Source organism: Equus caballus, chromosome X (genome assembly GCF_041296265.1).
Source record: "Equus caballus isolate H_3958 breed thoroughbred chromosome X, TB-T2T, whole genome shotgun sequence".
In the NCBI taxonomy this organism is placed as follows: Eukaryota; Metazoa; Chordata; class Mammalia; order Perissodactyla; family Equidae; genus Equus; species Equus caballus.
In genome coordinates, this window is record NC_091715.1 from 129,559,194 (window position 1) to 129,582,472 (window position 23,279).

The 23,279-nt window shown below is 42.1% G+C and overlaps 1 protein-coding gene across 14 annotated transcripts in view; it reads left to right on the forward strand.

The window, feature by feature from the left end:
* Window positions 1-23,279, forward strand: part of FHL1 (four and a half LIM domains 1) — a 58,931-nt gene that overhangs the window by 20,176 nt on the left and 15,476 nt on the right. For 11 of the 14 annotated variants that reach the window (XM_023634307.2, XM_070257219.1, XM_070257225.1 and 8 more), the window contains exon 2: window positions 943-1,013. The exons of the other annotated variants lie outside the window; for them this stretch is intronic. The gene's annotated coding sequence lies outside the window, so the exon portion shown is untranslated. The remainder of the gene's footprint in view (window positions 1-942; window positions 1,014-23,279) is intronic. 14 annotated transcript variants of the gene reach the window in all.

The window sequence follows — 23,279 nt, forward strand, 5'->3', positions numbered from 1 at the left end:
TGTGTGCCAGGCACTGTTCTGGGCATGGGGGATAGAGTAGAGGACAGCACAGAGCCCCCCCCCCCACCCCAGGGAGCTGTCTTTCCCTCAGATTTCATTTGCTTGTGTACATTTCACAGTTGATATGAAAGTGCTTTTGGTATGAGTTTCAGGATCTCACACGTTGGGCATAATACAGTGATAACACTTCCCTTCTCCTTAGCCCCAGCCAGTCCTTTCTGAATAATGGGGGGCGGGTGAGGCAGTGGTTGACTGTGCCGTGGGGAGGCCCCGTGGACACGGGGAGGGCAGCACGTCAGGGTGTACTGTCTTTGTCGGTGATGGGAAATGCACAGGGCACACCTGTTTCCTAGTGATGCCGAACCATCCGCACCAGGATGAACCTGCCCAAGCAGCCTGCATCCTAATCCTGTTGTTGATTGGAGATAACTTCAGCAGTCACAAGGCACCTCGTCTCCATGGCAACGCCTCTAAATATTCCTCTGGTGACTTGTGCTCTACATTTTGTCTGGATCTGAGCCCTCCTGTGGCAAAATATTCTAAAGATGTTAAAAGAGGGGAAAAAAGGGCTCAACTAATAAATCTATTCTAAACGACTGAGTCATTTGTTTTGATTACCAGGGTGATTGCCAAATGTTAATTTAAAACCGAAATAGGCCATGAGCTCACTCCGCTTAACAATGCTGAGTGTTCGAGCTAATACAGCTTGATAATGAGGGGCCAGATCCACTGCCGGGGCGAATGTTATATGATAAACAGACATTTGGGGAAATACGCAGAACATCTTGGCAGTTTTCCTTTAACTTTAAAAGTTGTACATACAGGGTAGAATGTGTTCCCATGAGCCATTTCAAAGGAAGTTGACTGATTTTTCTTCGAATTTCTAACTTTTCTTCTGAAAAGGTAACTTTGCCTCTTGATTCTCGTTTTTTTCTAACTTAGGCACGTCGGAAGTTGTCAACCGTATCCAGCCCTTGCAGAATACATCCCATTCTCCACACATCCAGTGTGAGGTAAGTTTTACTAATTGCCACAAATTCCTCCGCTGATCTCCAGCCTTCCAATTTGTGGTGTTAAGGTCGAAATTGAACGAAAAGCTTTATTTGTACAGTAGTTTAGGAGGGTTCCTTTTAATTGACCCAACCAATATCACTGTTTACCCTAAATGTTAACTCTCTGGGGGAGGCCTTTTCAAAGGAAAAAAAAAAATCTCATTTGCTTTTAATTTGAGGGCATGAAAACTGAATGTGCCAAGCACAACAGAACTGTTAGAAAGTCTGCTTGAAAATAAAGCTCTGCTCATGTCGCAGGCTGGACAGTAGGGAGCAGGAAAGCTGCATGGAGCAAGTCCTGGGGTGGAGGGAAGAGACTGCTGATAGCCGTGAGGAGGTTGGGCTCACCAATCAACTGTCAGCAACCTGTATGCCTCGGGGTGAAAGAAGCCAAGGTGTGGGACTGCCACTGCAAATCTGGTGATGGGAACCCAAAGAGTGACGTGAGCATGGGCCAGCACGGTTTTTTCAGATTAGTGCTAAAGTTCAGGGCATTGCTGCTCTCACTAGAGATTGAGCAGCCCTTTCATTTGCCATGCAGTGGGTAGGCCTCCTCTGTCCTCTTGGGTTAGCCACAGTGGCCTGTGGATACTCCGTGACGATTGAGGGTTGCTCAGGTCTCTCTTTGAGAGATGGGACATTCGCCTTTGAAAGTAATGAAAGGAGGGACTCGCATCCAGGCACAACGTAAGGGGCCGCAGTCTCCATGTATTTACAAGACAGGGTGTACCATTTGCCAGCGCCAGACCAGTCAGCATTCCCAGTTTCAGCCGCCAAAAGGTGGCTACATTTGTGCCTTCCGCTCCACCCTGCCCCACCTCCATGCACAGTCCCTCATTCAGTGTAGGTCTTTTTAGTTCTCTTACGGTGGATGCTCACCAGGTGATGATAATTGGCTTTGTTACGTCTGCTTGCTGCAGAATTCTTCACAGATTTTAAAAATATATATATTCAAATACCTAAATATATTAAACCTTAAAGAGTAAAAAAACGTAGGACAGATTTTTGGAAGTGTTTAATCTGAGTTTTATCGGTCTCATCCATGGTGGGGGTAGTCAGAAGTCCTTCCCAGAGCCTGGAGCTTAAACTGGCCCGAGGACAAAAGCTTCAGCAGTTTCGTTCAGCTGCCAGAGAGCGACTTTTACATCTTGAGGTCTAAGCTGTGACATAGCTATCCGCCTTTACGTAAAACGGTTGTTTTCAAACTTTTTTTTTTTTGGTGAGAGAAACCTGTCTTCTGATCAAAGCTCACACCTAACCCCAGCAGAGAACACCAAAGCCGAAGTGCCGTGGCTCGAGGAGGAGGCTGTGACGCGCACTCCTCGGTGGCCCTAGGGCACAGCTGGAAAGCACGGTGCTCTGTCTAAAGAGCGGAGGTTTCAGCTCTGTGCCCTTCAGCCCTTCCACAGCTCTTATTTTGATTTTTCCACGGAAACAGGCTAGATTGTTGAAGGAGATACGCAGAAGGGTAAAACGTCCTCCCACCACCTTCGTTGCAAACGCTGGCCGGCGGACCGAGGCCATTCACGGGCGTTGTTTGCCCTTAGTAATTCCACAGCCATCTGTAGCTTTGACACACTTCATCAGTAGAAAACTTCGATAGAAACTGTGTGTACAAGACTGTATTCTTGTAAAATGGAACGTTTCAATTGAAGTTTTTTGAACACGTTTGAAGCGGTTTTGTGATACTAAGAATACCCCAATGATAGCTTTAATTTGACCAAAATTTAGCATCATTGGGTTTTCTTTTAGAGCAGTGAGTTTCTCAGGGGAGTCAGTTAAATAGAACCTGTTAAATTCTGTTTCCCCGTGACAGAGATGTATGGAACGGATGTAAAATGGTTCAACAGTCACCATGCCCTTGTAGCTTGAGATCTTTCTTCCTTTTAGTTATTCATTCATGCAGCCCTACTATGTTCCAGGCCAGGAATGTAGGAGTGAGCAAAACAAAAAGAGTAATACATTTTGGTCTGATAGTCTTCAAGTATAGGGCATCCCTAGATTATTTTCCCTTTGGCAGATGAGGAAACTCAACATTGATTTTCCTTTTTTAATTAAATTGCCCAGTATTGAGCACACCAGTATGGGTTCATGGGTACAATTCAGAGTTCCTGTCTCCAGTGTGCTCTTTGAGCCTGTGATGTATGCCACCTCCATTTAAGCATGTGCAAATAATAAAATATGCGATAATTGCTGGGGATGCAGCTGTGCCTGGCACCCAACTGCTCCGCACACAAAACCAGATGTAAGCTGTGTATTTCACACTCTATTTTTTTAACGTTTGTTTGGAATAATTGAACAGTTTAGGGAAATGGACTTTGCGGTTTCCGCATGAGGATATTTTGGTTTTTTAAATGATAACGTATCCCATTCTGTGTTTAATGCAGCGTTTATCACAGGTAAACTTTACAATTCAGGAACATGAAATTATTCCATTTGGCTGCCCTTTAGCTACGGAATTATTTGGAGCAAAAACTTGAACACAACGTAATTCTTAACGCATACTTGAGCTGGGCGCTCTGTGTGTTTGTTTCTGTAGTGGTGAAATATTGTTCATTAATTGAACAGTCTTCCACACCTGGGAAATATTTGTATCCCTGACATATGGTCAGTTTCATTATTGATTTGACACTTTTTAATATTCACAAAACACAAAATTTTAAAATACAGTGTTCATAGTGATTCGACTTGTGCCATTAATATTGAGGTGACCTCTCTTCTTGGTGCCCTGGCAGTAAGCATGAAAAATCTGCACAGATGGTTTGCCCAGGCTTAAAGAGTTTGGAAATCATCAGTCTAGAACCAGGGTCTCAAACTGGTGGGCTGGATCTGGCACGCAGAGGTGTTCTTTTAAAATTTTAAGTGAATTGCTAGCATTTAAAAATTGAGAGATGTCGCATTTTGAAGAAGTCCAGGTTTTCAGCTTCTCTTGAAATATCAGAAGATCTGGCAATATTGAGCCTGTGTTCCTGTGGCAACAAAGGCTGGAGCCAAATAGCTGCTGTAATTAGATGGAACGTGAACTCTGAAATGTGCCACAGTCTCCACCACTCTCTGATACTCCTTGACACCAAGGACAGGGTCGCTTGCCATTATCTGAATGTTTTACTCCTTTATAAGACCTGCTTGGCTCTTACAGGCATGCGAGTTTTCAACCCCAGGTCTAGATGAAATTGAGGCTGCAAATTAAGAGCCATCCTTTCTCTCAGAATACCTGCTCATTGGAGCTGGCGTGGTGCTGTAGTGGTTAAGTTTGTGTGCTCTTCTTCAGCGGCCCAGGGTTCAGAGGTTCAGATCCTAGGTACAGACCTACACACTCATCAAGCCATGCTGTGGTGGTGTCCCGCATACAAAATAGAGGAAGATGGGCACAGATGTTAGCTCAGGAACAATCTTCCAAAAGAAAAAAGAAGAAGATTGGCAATAGATGTTAGCTCAGGGCCAATCTTCCTCACCAAAAACAAAACAAAACAAAACAAAAAAACAACCCCACACAACTTGTTCATACTCAGGTACACGATGTTGGGTGATGTTCATTTTAAGGGGGTGCATTCAAAGGGTCGAGGGTAAACATTTGAGGAGAGGGATCCCTCCTGATGATGTCTGATTCAGAGAAGGAACATCAACAGAGTTTGGAGGAATCCTGCGGTCTACCCCAGTGCTTCTCAAACTTTAACATGTAGATTCTGATGCAGCAGGTATGGGGGAGGGCCTAAGAGTCTGCAGTCCCAACAAGCATCAGGTTCGCCCACTACTAGTCTGACGACCCCCCTCTCTGAGTAGCCAAGGGATTCGACCCTAAAGCAGTCCTAAGAAAGAGCAGTCATGCGGTGATGGTTGTAAATATCTTTTTCTTTGGCCTGAGACAGAGGAGAGCCTAGCCAGGCTATTTTGGGTTGAACCATCATAGATAAACCTGAGTTCAGTTCTAGTTGCCGCAGGGTAAGTTAAAAGACTCAATTATTTTTAGTACAACCAAGCCTATGTAAAAGATAAATCTAACTTGTATTTTAAAACTTGTTTTAAATTCAGGGCTTCTAGTAAAAAAGCTAGATGTGTTGAAGCTCAAGAATCATGAAGTAGGGATTAGAGCTTTCAATTTTATGATTCTGGGAGAATATATTTATGAGACTCTTAGAAAACTTACAGGGTAAGACCACAGAAAATAGGATAATTATCAAATCCTTGCATATGAGATACCTTGTAAGCTACAAAATGATAGAAGAAGTCAGAAAGGAAGATCAACAGGTTTAAATATATACCAATTTGCTATGAGAGTAGATCTCAAGTGTTCTCACCAAACACGCAAAATCGGTGACTCTGAGGTGATGGACATGCTGTTTAACTCGATTGTGGTAAGCATTTCACGGTGTATACATACGTCAAATCATCACGTTGTATACCTTAAATATATACAATTTTTGTTAATTTATACTTCAATAAAGTTGGAAAAAATAAATAATGAAAACACACCAGGGAAAGTTTGCGGTAAATTTGGCAAGATAATTAATTTCCATATGATGCACAGAACCCATATAGATTGTAAGGCCTGGCACATGGTAGATGCTTCATAACTGTTAGCTGAATGAGTTCTTCAGTAGTTGGGCCAGTAAAAGACATTCATGTTTTATCACAACGTAAGTAAATGCATGGAAAAACGTTCAGCCTCACTGGTATGCAAAGACAAGCATATTCAGACAGCAACAGGGTACATTTTTCACCTATTAAATCAACAAAAACAAAAAAAACAATGCTAATATGATAGCCTTGAAACTGATAAACACTTACTCATTGCTGGTAGCATTATAAGTTGATAAAAAAGCCTTTTGGAACATTATTTGGCAATATATGGCGAAAGTCACAAAGATTGGTACCCCTTGATCCAGTCATCCTATTTTGGGAAATGTGTTCTAAGAAACAAATTGTTCTAAGAAAAGAAGAAAACAGCTGTCTGTTATGGGTATTCCTCACAGTGTCCTTTGTAAGGACAAAAAATTAGAAAGAATTGAAACATCCAGCATTAGAGAAATGGTTCGTTTATTCAATAGATATTTTGAGTTAAGTAATTATGATACATCTCTGTGGTGGAATTCCACGAATCTGTTCAAAATTATAATTTTGACACTTACAAAACAATATGGAAGAATTTGTATAATACAGCCTTACTAAAAAATGCAGGATGCAAAATTGTATGTGTGCTGTGATTATAACCTTGTAAAGTGGTAGGTACATATGGACAAGAACTAGAAGGCACGTGGACAAATGTAAGTAATACTTCATTTAAGGTTTTATTCATATTGTTTGTACGTTTGACCATAAGTGTATGCTCGCTTAGTGGTTGGGAATTGTCAGCTTCACCTACTTCACTCAACTCCATTTCGCAAGCAATGATATTCCCACTCCTCACACAGTAGGCCTGCAGTAAACCACTTCAGGGACTCCTGCCCAGAGCGTCAACCTGGAGTTCTGACGATACGGTGCCCACTCGCTGCTTTGTTCCATCATCCCGAGCTCCCGTTTTTCTTCTTCTGTTTTCTGTGGTTGGGAGGGAGGCATCCTGTTAGCCCGCGTGACAAAGTAGAAATATCTGTCTCAGAGCTTTCTTGAACGTGTATCGGTGCTAGGGAATGAATCTTCGCGTCTCTGGGTGCAGTGTACACTTAAGTAGAACCTTAATGGAGCTGCAATTCAATGGCAGGGCCTGTTTCATCTTCTGGTTTCATTTAGATAAGTAACAAAAACTCCCTTTCGTGCCCTGAGCCTTCTGCGGCCTCGCCTCCCCTCCAGTTGTGTTCCCTGTCTCACGTATATTTGTTTCCCTGCTATAAGTATACTTTTATCCTTTAATTAGGTCAGTTACTTCATGTCTGTTTTTCTTTTTTGACATGGTTTCCTCTGGCTTGAGCACCACATATTTTCCCCATATGTCATTGCCTCTGGAGCTTCATGTTGCAATCGTTTTTCAAGGGGAACAGAGAGCACATTACTAAGGGGGTAGCTCTTGACTCCTTGCCTGCCCTTTGCCTGCGTGAGCGCTCCTATTTCTTTTGGGCCCAGTTCTGTTTGGTTTTGTAGTCTTCATCGCCAGTTGTGTTTGGACTCAAAGATACTTAAGTAAAAAGCATGGTAAGTCAGAGATATATCTGGCAAAGGTGCCGCGCAGTTGTTAAGGTTACTGGTTTCTTTATCTTCCCTGTCTCCATGGTGACTAAAGCCGGGCTGGGATTTAGTGGACTCATTTTGACCTCTGGTACATCTCCTAACTTTCCCAGCCTCTGAGATAGAAGGAATTCATTTTGACTTTAGAACAGAAACTGCCTCACTTAGAGAAACGGTCCTAACCAGGCTCTTGCAAAGTGGAGTCTCCAGAATCTTGATTCGTATGCTGTCTTCACTCAGAGTTCATATAGCGCTTGTAAAGAGAGCTGAGAAGTCGTTTAGATAAACACACACGTGCACACAACATTACTAATGGCCACAGGAAATGATTTTCTTGTCAGTGAAATAAAGTATTGTTTAATTAAGTGTGAATGAACTGTCCATGAGAACTTTTTTTTTCCCCAAAGATTGGCACCTGGGCTAACAACTGTTGCCAATCTTTTTTTTTTTTTCTGCTTTTATCTCCCCCAACCCCCCCTGTACACAGTTGTGTATCTTAGTTGCATGTCCTTCCAGCTGTGGGATGTGGGACACCACCTCAACGTGGCCTAATGAGTGGTGCCATGTCCGCGCCCAGGATCCGAACCCTGGGCCGCCACAGCGGAGCGCACGAACTTAACCACTCGGCCACGGAGCCAGCCCCATGAGAACTTTTTATAAGAGGACCTTTTGTAAGAATATAAATCAATGGAGACATTGATGGGATATTATAAATTTTTTTTTATTTTTAAAAAGTAGCTCCTTTATCCATTGCAGGATTATAAATTTGTATGCATCCAAATGTGCAAGCCATATTTCAGAGTTCAAGTGCATTAAACTGTGCTGTGGAAGTCACAGTAAAGGCTGGGTTTGACTAGGAGTCCCATGGAAGAAGTGAGATTTGGATCTTGAAAGTCAGATCTGGTGTTCCATCTCCGCCTGTTGATGTGAGATGAAGACGGGTATCTGACCTCTGAGGTGGCTGGCATCAAACCATCATGGTTCAAATGACCCTTTAAAGCTTTTTATCCTCTCCCATATGATTCTTTGAGGCTGTATACAAGGATTCTCCAGTTTTAGGAAATTTAATGATTTATCCAAAATCAAGACAGTGCTTTATTTAAGGCTAGTGTATACTGTGTTAGTTTACTCATGGATAATTTATCTATTTGCAAGTCCTTTCATCTTCTGTAGGAGCAAACTCACATATGTGAATTTTCTTTACAACCAAAGCAAAGGAGACAGTAAATGCTTAATAGGGATGCACAAAAACTGAGACGAGGGAAGCAACATAAGTGCCCATACATCCTTATTCCCCAAGAAGATATTAGAGTTCAGATCAATCATCAAGTTCAGCTCAAGTCCAGTAGGAACTTGTGAATACTTAATGTTTTTATTGAGATTTTTTAACATCATAAAACTCAACGGATAAGGTGTTCTAAGGTTTTTTCCATCGTCAACTCTTCTATCTATAGGACAGACTTGAGAAGCCCAACAACAGATGCTCACTTGTGAAAGAGATCGATCTATACTTGTGAGATGAATGTTGGATACTCATTAAGTTCTGGGTTTGAAACCTTGACTCATGTGTCGTATAACCGTGAACTTAGACAATTTATTAGATTAAAGTCATAGCTAAATCATATAAATTTTATTATGGTCAGTACAGTAAGCATAGCTGAGGTCAAAGGTTTTACAGAAGTCAAAACGTTAAGGCCTGAAGCCCTTAATGATGCTTGGGAAAGAGTAGCACTTTTATCATCATCATTGTCATTGCCATCATCATCATCATCATATCAGTCTTATGTGTTGAAAGCCCAGTGTGGAGAACTGTGCTAATAATAGTTATAGTTTATTTCATTATTTGTTTAATTTTTAATGTTTCATTTAAACAGCTCTAGGGATCAAATCAATTTAAATAAAACAAGATGAAATCTATAAAAATATATTTAGAATAGTAACTTCATTCTCCTCGCAGCCAGATGAGCTTCACACTTTGTATGACATCTCTCACTGAAGGATATCCATTTATTGGATGAACTCTTAGCTTCTGTAACGGTTTCTCACCTAAGTAGTAAAGCAGTGGTCCTTAGGTTAGTGAGAATTTGTGGTCTCTGTGAGTCTGTGGACATCTCTTAAACTGTACAATATGTGTATGTGCTGTGACCACTTTTATACATTCTTCAGGGCTATGAATTAATAATTTACTTAAGATATTCCAAGTGTTTCTTTCCCAGAACCAGTGGAGCTTTTCCTGTGGATTCTGCTGAGGAGTCTGCACACGTAGCTGTTAGTGTACATGGGCTAGGAGAGTCGTGGTCCACAGTGCCTTTTGCTCACTAAAGTGGTTCAAATGCTGACTAATTGGAGAGGATGAGTTCCACCCTTGGCAATGGGCGCACATGACTGGTTTGAGCCTGGAAACAATACAACATGTTCCATTATTTTTAGCCCATCCTTTATGTTCCCAGCTGCGTCCTCCGTATTGTCAGTCCTCACAGACTTTACACAAGATCTTGACCCAACTCCTGTGGTCCTTTCCTGGGCATTTTCAATTTTTATTGCTGGGACAATCTAAGGCACAAAGAGAGTCAAGGACTTGGTTGGGGTTACTGTCTTAAATTGTTCTCTGCTTTCCCCAGGGAACTGGAAGCTCCTTGGGAGCTAGAATACCGATGTTTTCTCTGGTGTCCTCCATATCATTTATTATTTAGTGCCAGAGGCTTAGTTGGCATTTACTGGAGATACAAACAATTGAAAGAAAAGCATTTTATAAGTTACAAACCATAGTATTATTATGGTATTACACAGGACAATCTGAAGATCTTTGTCTAACTCCCTTTTCCTCTAATATCAGTATTCTTGACATCACTGGAGTATATTCTCAAATAGAAGAGTCCCTCTGACCTCATTATAGCATGGCATCATTTTTTCCAACATCTTACTATAAAGTTTTTCAAACAGAGAAGTTGAAGTTATACAGCGAACACTCATATTCCCACCACCCAGATTCTACAATTAAATGTTTTACTGTATTGGTTTTATCACATATCCACCCATTAGTCCATGTTAATTCTTTGGATGCTTTTCAAAGTAAGCTGTAGGCATCCGTACACTTCACCTCTAGACACTTCAGCATGCATATCATTATGTGGTTTCAACTTTGACATTCTTAGAGCTGCTGTCAGATTTGCTAAGATTCCAACATTTGTTTTGGTGGTGGCCAAGAAGAGGTGGTAAGTTGAATGTGAAATAAGGTCCGTTTTCAGATTCTGGGAAGTTTTCGTTTGTTTCTAACTACCAGCAAGTATACAAGCACACATATATCACTGCCCCTTTCCACGCTTCTTACACCATCACGTGCTTTGTATTGTTGGAACTTGGAAGGCCAGCCTAGGAAATAGACTTGAGGGGCTTGTTTATGTGAGTAAAACCAGAGAATTGAGGTTGAGGATAGCGAGGCAAAAGGTTAGTGTTGGATACCGTAAGGGATGGGGAAAGAGATTCAGAATCAGGAAGTTACCAGCTTGAGAGCACGCACTTACGCAAAGTCTAGAGAGAGTTCGGTGGCTGTTTACATTACCTCAGGGTCATAGATTTACTAAACACTAACAGTACAAATGTAAGGTTTTCACATTATAGTCCATGGAACCCTGGAACTCATAGAAATGTTTCACCGATGTTTGAATTAGATTTTTTTAAGTGTATTGAACTATTAAAAATGATGAAAAACAGTAGACATAGCCAACTGTGTTTTGTCATAAATTTTAACCGACTGGAGAAGACTTACTGATTGGCTTTAAGTAAAGGTTGTGAGTGTCAACTTAAAATAAAATTTTGAATGACACTTATCTGTCATTCATCAAAGCTGGGGTAGTATTTCTGTTGTGGGAATAAAGACAAAAGGTCTTCAGCAAGACCATTACACTAAAGCCATGGTGTTAAGGCACTGGCCTGCCAGAGCTGAAGTTACACTTTGGTTTCTTGTTACCATGAGCACTTACCCATCAGTTATATTTAGATTTTTTTTTCTAGGACCTTTAGGAATCTGGAAACAGATAAGTGTATGCTTTCAACTTGAACGGACCATAAAAGGGGAAAGGTAGTTAAGAGGCTGGAGGCTGGCTCTGGTGTCATCCCTCAGCTGGGGCCGTGCAGATGGCCTGGGGAACCTTCAAGAAGGCCCATAGCTCAAACTGCTCAACATAGGTCTGCCAATGTAGGTGTGCAGTATTGCAGTGCATCATGAGATTTTGGGGGCTTCTTTGATTCTGCCTGAAAAGCCTTACAATGGCTTTAGCAGATTTCTTTCGCTTGGAGGCTGTGCTCCTCACTTTGGTCCCTTTGTTCTGGATTGTGCCACATTCTGTGCCCGTAGTCTGAAATGCCTCTTGGGAGCCAGTACTTGCTTGGGTGTAGCTGCAGTCAATTTTGAAAACGCTTGCTTATCTATATTTCATTTTCCCCTAACATTTTACTGTGAAGATTTTCAAAGTTGAAATAATTTTGCAATGAACACCTGTATTCCCATCCTCTAGAGTCTACCATTGACATCTTACTCTACTTGTCCAATCACAGATCTATCTATCCCTCTACTTATCCATCAGTCCATAGTGTTTTGGGATGCATTTCAAAGCATATGTAGTAGATTTCACCAGTTAAATAACTTCCTATAGTTTACACACTTAGAGTCTGACTTTTCGAACATTACACAACTGTGCATAAATTGGCATAGATTCCTGTGAAAGAAGATGTAAAATAAATACCCCAGTTTTACTGGGAAAGCATTTATGAGCCTTATTTTAAAAGGAACAGATTTTTTGGCATTCTGGCTTGGAGTTAAAAAAGAGTACTGGCTTATTTTTAAATCTGAACTTTTTCGTGACTCAGACGTTGCTGACCCCTAATAAAGAGAGGGGTCATACTTGTAAATTTGTTTTCATCATTGAGACAGGAGCCAGATAACTTTCAGTTCTTATAGAGAGGCAGGATCATCTTTAAAAGTGTTATAAACATCCAGTGTTGCTCACTCCAGCAAAATCTATTGGCTTTGGAAGGCAGAGGAGCAGTTAACTGAGGACGAAATTGGTCTATGCTGGATCCGATCCCAAACCCTGGTGTCAAGGTGTTAAGTGCAAATTATTTTTAAAAAAACCCTCACTCTTGTTACAATTGGAACAGTGAGAGCGGGATGGAGATGAAAGATTTTAGCATATGGCTCTTGCCCCTGTTTATGTGGAAAGCACGCCCTGCATTCTTGCAAAGCTGTGTTGTTGTTCCCTTTATTCTCAATCCCCAGAATTGCGTCCAAACGCTCGCCCTTGGCCCAGGGGGTTGGCTGGGTATATTTCCTTCTGGAAATCTTCACTCGCACTCTTGAGTTAGCTGGCAGCAGAGCCCTTAGAAGCATTTCCAAGCCATTTCCCCCTCCCTATAGGGGCTAATCCTGTAGTTTCCACGTCAGTTCCAGCTGCTGTTGCTTGGGTGGCAACAGGTCTCTGCTCTGTTGCCAATCTCTGGACCTTCTCAGAAAATGTAATGTGTAAGAACAAAAAGTTAGGATAGCAAATCTTCGGGGCAGGCATTCAGTGGGGGATTTGCTGGGAACTGGGTGATCAGATATATTTTCAATATGTCAATAGAACGTAAGTTTAAAAAAAACTATATATTGGGAGTTGTAAAAAAAAAAATTACCCACCTCCTCGGACAGACACATTACACTTGAAAACCCATAAGAACTCCTTGGCACCATGGAAGAGTATATCCTTCGGTCTTGGAAGAGACTCTTAGGTTGCAAAGGTTTTGGTTCCTCCCTCACTGGCTTACTCTCTGATCTCAGAATGTGACTGACTTATTCTGTGATGGTTTCATAAGCGCCGATAATAAAACTGATTTACTGTATATAGTACAATAGAGGAGTTTAAAACTATATCTGGTTTCTGTTATAGCCCCAGATTTTAAGTTATTAACACTTAGATAGTAACATTAATCAGATTTAATTTTATTTGGAAAAAATCGTTCTGGGTGTGGCTGTATTCTGTAGTTCATATGTACAGTACCACCTTTTATTATTAGGTGATATTTTCACAAATCAGTTGAGAAGATTAATTTTCTTACTGCAAAATGTATGTTTCAAACACAGAAATTGATTAGACTATATACTTATTGCTAGCGGGAAGGCGGAAAGGTTTCTAGATTTATGATTGGGACAGGTGACAGTATTTGAGCTTCTATTCTTAGTTTGACCTCGCCCCCCTCTCTTAAGGCAAGACACTTAATCTCTTTAATGTCTCAGTTTACCAATCTATAACACCTGTAGTCTTATTTCATGAAAACAGTACCTGGTTTACATTTGATGGCATTTGCGGACTTGATGTAGAAGGTGGCACGGAGGTTCAGATTACTAAGTAGAAATTATTTGTATGTTGAACGATAATCTTGACAAATTACTAATTGCTACATTTAGAAAGTTACAACTCTGGAGGGAATTGATATTTGATATTGTTGTCCTGTGTTTTCTAAGTTACCATCATAACAGTAGGAAAATAAACCCTGTCTTGGCCGTGTTACAAAGGGATTAACTCACTTCTTCAAGTTGTTACTAAATCTCTAGCCCTTTCAACAACAGAAATAAAAAATGCTCCTTGTTTCGTTTAATTTTTCCCGAGTAAAAGTCTTAAAGCTAACCTAGCTTAATTTTTTCTTGTGTTGAGAGCCTTCCAAGTTGCTCTCTTTGTAAAGAATGAAGGAGAAACCATGTCAGTGACTAAAGCAACTGAAATACGCACTACAAGTGTGCAGAGGAGGATGCTTTTGATTTTCAGATCAAAGCAAAGAATCAAGATTATGTAGAGCTTGCTTATTATACGCTTGTTTCCAGCTACTTGTGCCTTTGAAAAGAATTAAATATTAACTAAATATCAAGAGGATTAAATAGCTAGACCCTAAGAAAAACTAAAATACCCATATTACTGTTTTCTAAATTCTGTATCCTTGAAAGTTGGGGCTAAGGTGAGAGAGAGAATCCCTATCATGGAGATTATCAGGCTTTTCACAATGCTCCGCCACTAGATTTTATGGTACATGATAAATGTGTGTGTGTTTATTGCAAAAATGCGTAAATCATGTGGAAAATTAAATCCACTTGAAAAATTAGAAGACACTACCAACTTAGGTACAAAGCCTGATTTATGTATTTTTTTTCTTTTACAAATATATTCTCTTGATATAACTTTTCAGTCTGTACAGTACTTGGACACATACGATTTAATTTGGACCCTAAAACAGTTCTATAGGGAAAGCAGGTCAGGTGTGAATGTCCCCATTTTCTTGATAAGGAAGAAAAATTAACTTGGCTAGTGAGCATCTCAACAGAGTCAGGGCTTCTGTCCAGGATTTTTGATTCCACGTCTGTTGTTCGTTCCTTGAGCTATAAAACAATAAAGTCAACAAAAAACAGTCACTGTTCTTTTCATTAAACGAAAGCTTAAAATGAGTTTAAGTTTTATACTGTTGTCTCAATTTATTTTTATAAAGCTAACTTGTGATTGACTTTGAACTTGCTAAAAATGTCTTAAAAGTAAATATCCTATTTCACAATTCCTGAATTAATCTCTTCTCTGTACATTTTGTAGTCCGGTATGATCATTTATACACAGGCTTTAGCATTTATTTGTGACATTAAATGAGTAGACAGTTTGAAGTGGATTAAGATTAATTAGGTGGTGTGATTTTTATAATACTCCTGGTTTGCCACACTGAATTGCCACAGTTGGGGCTCCCTGTTTTAACGTCTAACAAAAACAGCTGGCAGACATACTTTTAAAATGGTTTACATCCACTGAGCTGATTTATAAACATCAGCCCCTTTTCCTGAAATCCAGTTACTTTTTCACCTGTTCTCTGTGAGATTGGAGTAGGGGTGCTAGTGACATTTTCTTGTTTATCCATAGCAACAGGAGAGTATAGTCTAAGTTGGTAAATTGGTGACAAATTGATCACGAGCCGCCTGGCTTTAGTTAGTTATTCGACCTTTACAGAACAAGTGCCCATTTCAGAAAAGACTGATTTTCAAGACCACAGACATTGGGCTACTCTTCTGCTTCAAAGAAGGAATACTGACAGGGTGAATTTAAAACTCTGATACCGATATAGTTGAAAAATCCCCGACAGGTTTCTATAATGAACGAGTATGGTGTTTTGTTTTCCCAGCATGCAAAGTGAAGGTCAGCCCTGTGACTCAGAGCCGTGCACTCCGTTGGTGTATGTGTCAGTGACATGTTGCCAGTCTAACAGTCCCAAAGGGCTTGTGCCCAGCTCAGGTTGCTCCATTATAATCCGCAGCTGAGAAGCCACCTTTCATTTTTTAAAATAGATAAGGAAGAGAACACGAGCATTTGAAGGTCAAATACCAGATGTATTTTCTAGATTTTCAGCCTAAAGACTTGATGAACACTAAGTGCCTCCTTAATTTCAAGGCGTAAACCGTCCAGGGCCACTGACCCATCATAGTGCAGCACTGCATGAGCATGTGTGTGTTGTCAAGAAAAGTGTTTTACTCAGTTTATTGTTTTGTAATTCATTGGCCAGGCATTGTGGTTTGGTGCAAAGAGCACTAGACTTGGAATCAAAAGCCACTTCCTGTCTGGGTGGCTTATTAACTGAGGGTAACCTTAGCATGGTTGGTGTAGGATTTCCAGATGGTGTCTTCTCTGCCTGAACAAAAATAATCGGCTATTTCCGTAAGCTTTGGTGGGTGCTGCCTGGTTCACTTGAGATCCTTCCATCCTGATCCTTTTCCTCTCCCCCTTCCCTTGTAGATCTTGGCTCTCGCCTCTTTAGTGCAGCTGACCTTTGTTGGGTGCTAGAGGAAGGCAATCTGATTAAACTGACTTCCTACATTTTTTTTAGTGGTTCGTTCCATTGTTTTAAACTTTGTGTGTTTCTTACAGCATTGTTTGTAGTAACAGACTGCAAACAGCTTAAACGTCTGTCACTAAGGGCCCGGTCAAGCCAACTGTGGCATATCTACACAGTTGAATATTATGTACGTGTTAACAAAGTGAAAGCTCTTTATTTACTGACATGGAAATTTTTCTAAAATCATGTTAAATAGAAAAGGCAAGATGTAGAAGAGAATGTATGGTGTGTTTCCATTTAGGTTTTGTAAAAAAGAAAAAGAAACAGTGTATATAGCCTCCTGTTTTTCGTATGCCCAGTATCTCGGGAAACATAAAGAAGACACTGGTGTCATTGGTTACTGATGGGAGAAGTGGGTGTCTAGGGACAGGCCAGGGAAGGAGACTTTTCGCTATATATTCTTTTGCACCTTTTCAAAAATACCTATTTAAAAAATCCACACACAGAAAAGAATGTTCACAGGAGCATTATTCATGATAGGTAAGAAGTAGAAACAACTCATGTCCATCAACTGATGAATGAGTGAACCAGGGTGTGGTGTGTCCATACAATGGAATATTATTTAGCTATGAAAAGAAATGAAGTACTGACACATCTGCAGCACGCACAAACCTTGAAAACGTGATGCTGAGTGAAAGAAACCAGGCACAACGGTCAGCCACTGTCTGAGCCCGTTTATATGAAATGTCCAGAATAGGCAAATCCATAGAGACGCAAACCAGATAGTGGTTGCCGGGGGCTGGCGGGGGGGAGGAATAGTGACTGTTAAGTGGTCCAGGGTTTCATTTTTGGTGGTGAAAATGTCCTTGGTTATGGCCGCACAACCTTATGAATCTGCTAAAAACCGCTGAAGTGTACACTTTAAAAGGTGTACACCTTTTAAAGGGTGACTTTTATGGTGTGTGAATTATATCTCAATAAATAAAATAAAGTGAAAAACAACTTGGTGAGGTCATGAACGTGGAAACTTTTAAGAACCACCGTGAACGTGTTCAACAATGGACAACTTGTTGCATTTCCACCTGAGACAGATTCCCATTGTAAAATATTTTTTACACTAGTATCGCTGATAACGCCAGAGACTTCATATCCTTTAGCTCCTTTCACTAACACCAGTGATCTTTTCATTTTATAGGAGGATATTCTTAACGCAAAGGAAGCCTTGATTGATAGAATCTTAGGCAAATTAACCAAATAAAGCATTTTCAATTATATGGGATTGAGGCTACAGGCCTTCCCCAGACCCTGCCACTGGGAGAGAGGGATGTGGGAGTTTTCACGGGAGTCTCAGAGAACCTTTTGGACCAGTCTGCCCTTCCTCTCCTCACAGCCGACCCCAGAGCCGCCCCTGCTGCTATCCTGCCGCCGTGGGCCCGTGAGCTGGCCCTCTCCCCTCCCTGTGTTCTCTTGGGTTGAGCTGAGTCACAGGGTTTAAGGAGCCCTTCCTAATCGGAGGGGATTAACTTTGGGGCCCTGGGATGAGATTGGTGGACCTGGCAATGTAGCTTCTCTTCTAGTCCCTAACCGTTCATGGCTGCTGGGTCATTGTGGATTGTTGTCCAGCAGGACAGTTGCCGTCATAGCATCTGGCCTGTCCATGGCTTGGTCGGATGACAGTCTCCTGTCAGTCTTCCCAACTCCAGGTGCTTTAACCTGAATTCATCTTGGGGTGGGCATGGGGGGTTGACCACAATATACCTGTGGTCAGGAGTGGGGTAGACAATGCGTATTTTGCTTCTGCCACCCCTGAGACCTTAGGTCTTGTATTCCCTGTGCTCACTCAGGCTAAGTCTTTGCAAAAGCTTTCTTACCTCACCTGAGCTGCTGAGTCCTTCCTGTAAGTGGCCTAGTAAGACAGGGTCTTTCAGATCCGTGTCCTTGGCATCCACTCAGAGTTAACTCACATTGTGGAAAACTAACCTACACTCTGGCTGGAGCTGCTGTCCCTGATAGTGTGGGTAGCCTCTTTTCATTGTTGGTCTTCCTAGGCCAACCTAAGATCAGAGATGCGAACCATGGGTGGCCTCCCTCATTAATTAGTCTCATCAGAGCAAGTCCTTATTCGTCGTGTTGGAAAGTCTAGTCCATGGGGCTCACTGGGCCCTTACTCGGTAGGAGGGAGCTAGCGAAGATCCTTCCCCACTCCGAGGCTGAGCACGTGACCTAGGCCTAGTGGGTCTTTTATTTTCACTACAGGATCAAGAGAACAGAGTTTCGTTCTCCCTACGTCTCTGTCCTCTGTTCAGAAACCCTCCTCATCCATGTGGGATACACAGCTCTCCCCTCTGGGCTGTCCTGCTTCTAGAGGCTGATTCCTCTGAGTTCTGGGACTTTCAGAATTGCTCTCTGATGCCCCAGTCATTCTCAGGCCCATAGTGCTTACAGCTGTGGTCTTGGCTGAGAGCCTGAGCGCTTCTCTCTTTTCCGTGTATCCCCTGTGAGCTGGTCAACTTGAAGATAAATTCAACTTTTGCGGGAATCTGCTGCTTGCGACATGCACATTTTCAGAGTGTAATTGAATAAATAATAATATATTGTGCTTACCGTGTGCCAGCCACTGTTCTAAAGGTTGCAAATATTTACTACTTCATTTCTCATGACAACCCTATTAACATAAGTTCTATTGTTAGCCCCGTTCTACAGATGAGCAAACTGAGTCACAGAGAAGTTAAGTAAAACTTGCTCGCATACAACCAGTAGGTCGTGGAGGCAGGATTTGATTCTAGACATTCTGGCTCCAGAGTCCATGCCCTTAGCCACCACACTGTATTCCCTTGAAACTTTATAAAATGGATATATCTGTGTTAAACTCAGGGCAAATTCTATATTATTTGTCTTAGAACAAGGTTCGTTGTTCAATCTCATATAAAATTAAGATTTGAATTTTTTTCACGGAAGCCTTCAGAAATAGTTATGGTCCAGCCTAAACCATGTTATCTGAATTCCTTTGAATGCAATAGAGTAATCACCATCACTCTTTGTTTAGTTTTCCATGCCTTAGATAATCTGGTCTTATTTACACTAGGTACATACTCAAATATTTGTTCTCTTCGATTATCACACTGCTTGCAAATGAACAAGAAAGGTTGGGATTTGTGGTAAATGTGATGTAATCTTTCTGATCGCATGACCTGTGGTGGCTTCTGCCACTCTAGTTGCAGACTCCTCGCATTCTATTCGCTGGACTTCGTGTTCCTGTCATTCTGTGCACGTACTCGCTGCCTGGCATGGTGAACCTATTGCTTGGCTTCAAGAGCTTTGAAGCCACTCACTTGTGCTCTTTGAGTGTCAGCTGTGTTAGGCAGACCTTCCGCTCTTCCATCAGCCTGGTCCTTATGTCTTGGCTGTCTGTCACTTACTGCTTCCCACTTATCTCAGCTCAAGTTTTTGGTCTCTTTGACTAGACTCTTGGACAAGAGAATCTACATAGTGTTTCGTCTGCAAATCACACCGACTGTCCCTTAGTCTTGGGGTCTGTGACCCAGACACCTAGCCTCTGCTGATGATTATCCAAAGTCGAGGGACCTTGAACCCCAGTTACCATAAATCGCATTCCCAGGTTTACATTGTCATGAGTAAAGAGCCCTCAGTGGAAGCAGCTTGATAAGGGGCAAGGAACAGTGCCTTGGGAGTCCCGACACCCGGATTTAGACCTGCAGCTGCCATTAATGCAGTGAAGCAGGTCATCTTCCCATCTGTCTGCCTCAGTTTTCCCATCTGTAAAACGAGGTGGTTGGAGTAGACGATATCTAAGCTCATTTCGCACTCTATCATTATGCAGTCTTTATGAAGGTGGAAACACCCACAGACCCCACCCATTGTACTTTGTCCTCACCATGCACAGCCTGGCAAACGGAAAACAAGGAAAACAAGCTCCCCTTTGGGGCAGTAACGCATGGCAGGCCACACCCAGTAAGATAACACTGGCCTTGACTCTGCTCTTGCTGCTGGGTTTTCACGCGGTGGGCCCTGTCCTTTGTGAACCGAGTGGCCCTTTCCACAGACACTTCATCCTGTTTGCTCTCAGACAGGAATCACCATGGACCACCACCCTTCTGAGTCCGCCTGTGAGTATCTGCTTCGAATCTGGATTGAGACACTGCTCAGCCACACAGATAATGGCCCTCAGGGAACCTTGGCAGATGGAGACCAAGTGAGGTTTTCACCTTAGGTACTTTCAATCCTCCAGAACTCCGGATTGCCCCTGCTATCGAACAGTCAACCTTATTGCCTAACAACACCTAGACTTCCTGAGTGACACCCAGGTCACTGCTTGATCTCTTTCCTCCTCCCATGCTCCCACTCCCGCGTCTGTGCTCCGTGACCAAATGCCACAGACCACTCATGAGTGTTCCCACTTTTACCCTGAATTCTGGGCTAGCCCCTGTTTGGGAATTGAAAACACCAGTGCATAATAAGGAAAGTAGTAATCACAGTCCTTTGGTGAGTGAAGACAGGTTATATGTTACTAGTTGAATCTCTGACCAGGAAGCAGGGCTCCTAGGGTATTATGATAGCACCTCTGGTCCAGGCAGTCGATCTCAGTTAGCAGTTTTAAGAATAAAGAGATGGAAGCTTATTTGATTTGTTCTTCTTTCCTGTTATGGATATTAATCAGCTAGGCAAATTATAGACTACGGTCCTGGAATGTTTAGCCCTCAAGCATCTATCAGAGGGTTGAAATGTCCATAACAGGTGGGCTTGGTGGACGCCAGGACTTAGCATGATTGAAAGGGTGTTATGAGTCATGGCACATGGCAACATGGAAATAAAACCGATATCTCACAAGTGGGTGGTAGAAATAGACTGGAAGAGAATTTTAACACCTAAAATATGACAAAGATTTATCCCTTACCAGCTTCTCAGTTTCATGAAACAACCATTTTTCCCTTGACCTGAGATTCCGTATTCGTAGTATATATTTCCTTCTAAAACTCTTTCTGCTTTCTCTTTTTCTTCTCTCATTTTTCTCTTTTAAGTGCCACTTCGAACTTCTTTAAAAATCTGAGATCATCGTAGTGGCTTGCTTTGAAAGTCATTTATTCAGTGTTGTCCTGATGGTGATTTCTGGTTAGAGGCCCATAAAAATATCTATAGGGTGTGGTTGGGATCGTTCCTACATCTTGGTGAGAGTCTAGTGGCAGTATGGGAAGGGGCAAAATTTGGGGACAGGAGACATTTAAAACTGTTACTAATCGTGGAATGACATTTCAAATATCAAATGGCAGAGGCCATGGCACGTGTTTAAATTCTTAATCTCTGAGTGAGTATTAGAAGGGAACCTTCTAAGCCCTGGTTAATTGTCAAATGAACAGGTCTTCATGGAGTGAACTAGCCTTTTCAAGGTGCTTTGTTATTTACAGGGTCTTCTATTTCATGTATCTTACCTCATTTGTAACAGGTCTTCTCTCATAGCCGCCCTTTTCCTTGCTCTGAAATTCAGAGACCCTTTGGGGAGGAAGAATTCCAGGTTTGCTTTCATTTGGATCTTGCATGATGAAATCACCCCCATGTGGTTCTGGGGGAGCTCTCTCGTTTTACTCTTTGACGAGTATGTCCTGAATTGTGACATTTAAGCAGTGACTTTGCAAAATTTGATTTGTCAGTAAGAAAAGGTACTCTTCTCACCCTAAAGATTGACAGGAACATGAGATGGTTGAAGCCGTACTGGGTTTTTTCTGGCAAGAGGACATAGGACAAGCAATACTCCAGCAGGCTCAACATTGAATCACGTGGCCAATGCCTTAATCTTGCAGTTGGAGTCACTCAGTGAAATTGTTGGCGGAGGGACTAGTAGCCTGACAAAGTTATATTGAGAAAAAACTTGCAGTGTATTAATTTATTAGTAGTACGCATGAGGAGAAGGAGAAGAATGTAAAGGAGAAAAATGAAGATGAAACCACAAAGACCCCACTGCAGGCTGTTATCAGTCTCCTGCCTCCGGCTGTGACTAATGGCCAGTTAATTATCTGAATAAGTTTTCAACCATTTGGAAATTTCTTTGGTAGAAGAAAAATATAGGAAAGGGAGAAGGGTGACCACAAGCCAAGCTGTGAACGAGGAACTCCTGAGCTGTGGGCCAACTGGGTCACTGAATTTGCCGGGTTTGACTCTTAGGTTGCACCACTTTGAACTTTGGAATTTTGATCCTCCCAGTGGGGCTTCTGAGGGAGAGAGTCTGGGATTAGTTTGCAGTGAGAGAATCCCCACAAACGTGATTCCACCGTAACCTCACCATTAGCCCTATTTCTCTCTCGACCTGATAGCTTGGATCCCACTAAGGAGCTTAGTTATTGACGTCTCAGAAGAACCTCGTTATAAAGCCCCAAATAAAGTGCCACTCCTCTCGCCACCAGCTCCGCCTCCTCAGTCCCCCATCAGTTCCCCGATCACGCAGAATCACAACTTCAGAGGGGTCACCAGCTCCCCCCCTCTGATCCATCTAACCTGTCTTTTCAGTGCTGCCCCACAGTGTCCCCTACATCTCTTCTTTCCTTTCAGTGCCCATTGCCATTGTTGCTCTCATTCCTTCAGTCCTGTCTCATGTCTCGTCTGGACAATCGTAGTACCCTTCCAGACTATCTCCCCGCCTCCAGCCTCCCTTCCTCTGAGATCCACCCTTCTTATCACTGCTTGCATTACTCTCATCTCACCCTTCCCTTGCACCAATTGCAAAAAGGCCCTCTCTGCTCTGGCTTTCCCTTCCTTTCTAGCCTTTGTGCCACTGCTTCCTTATCCTGTGCTCCTACCCCCACTCGGCTGCCTCCTGCTTCTGGGGCAGGCCCTTCTCATGCCTTTGCTCACTGTATCTTTTCTTGGAATGCCCTCTCTCCTTCTGTTGTGCTCCCCTTACCCATTCTTCAGGGACCAAGTCAAATATCATCACATCCATCAAGCTTGTGTGCTCCGCCAAGCCTTATATTCTCTCTGCCTGGGGTAAATCTCCATACCACCTCATGTCTCTCCTGTAGTACTCGCCATGTCTGCCTTGCATGGTAGTCATTTGTATATTGACCTTGGTACACTCGGAAGGACGGACTGTATCTTATTCTTTGTGACCAGCAAAATATCTTGCACTACATAGTAGGACATCTGTTCAATAAGTGTTCATCTTCTAAAATAAATGAATGGGTGGGGTGGTATCATCTACAAGTGGAGCCCAAAGGTGGG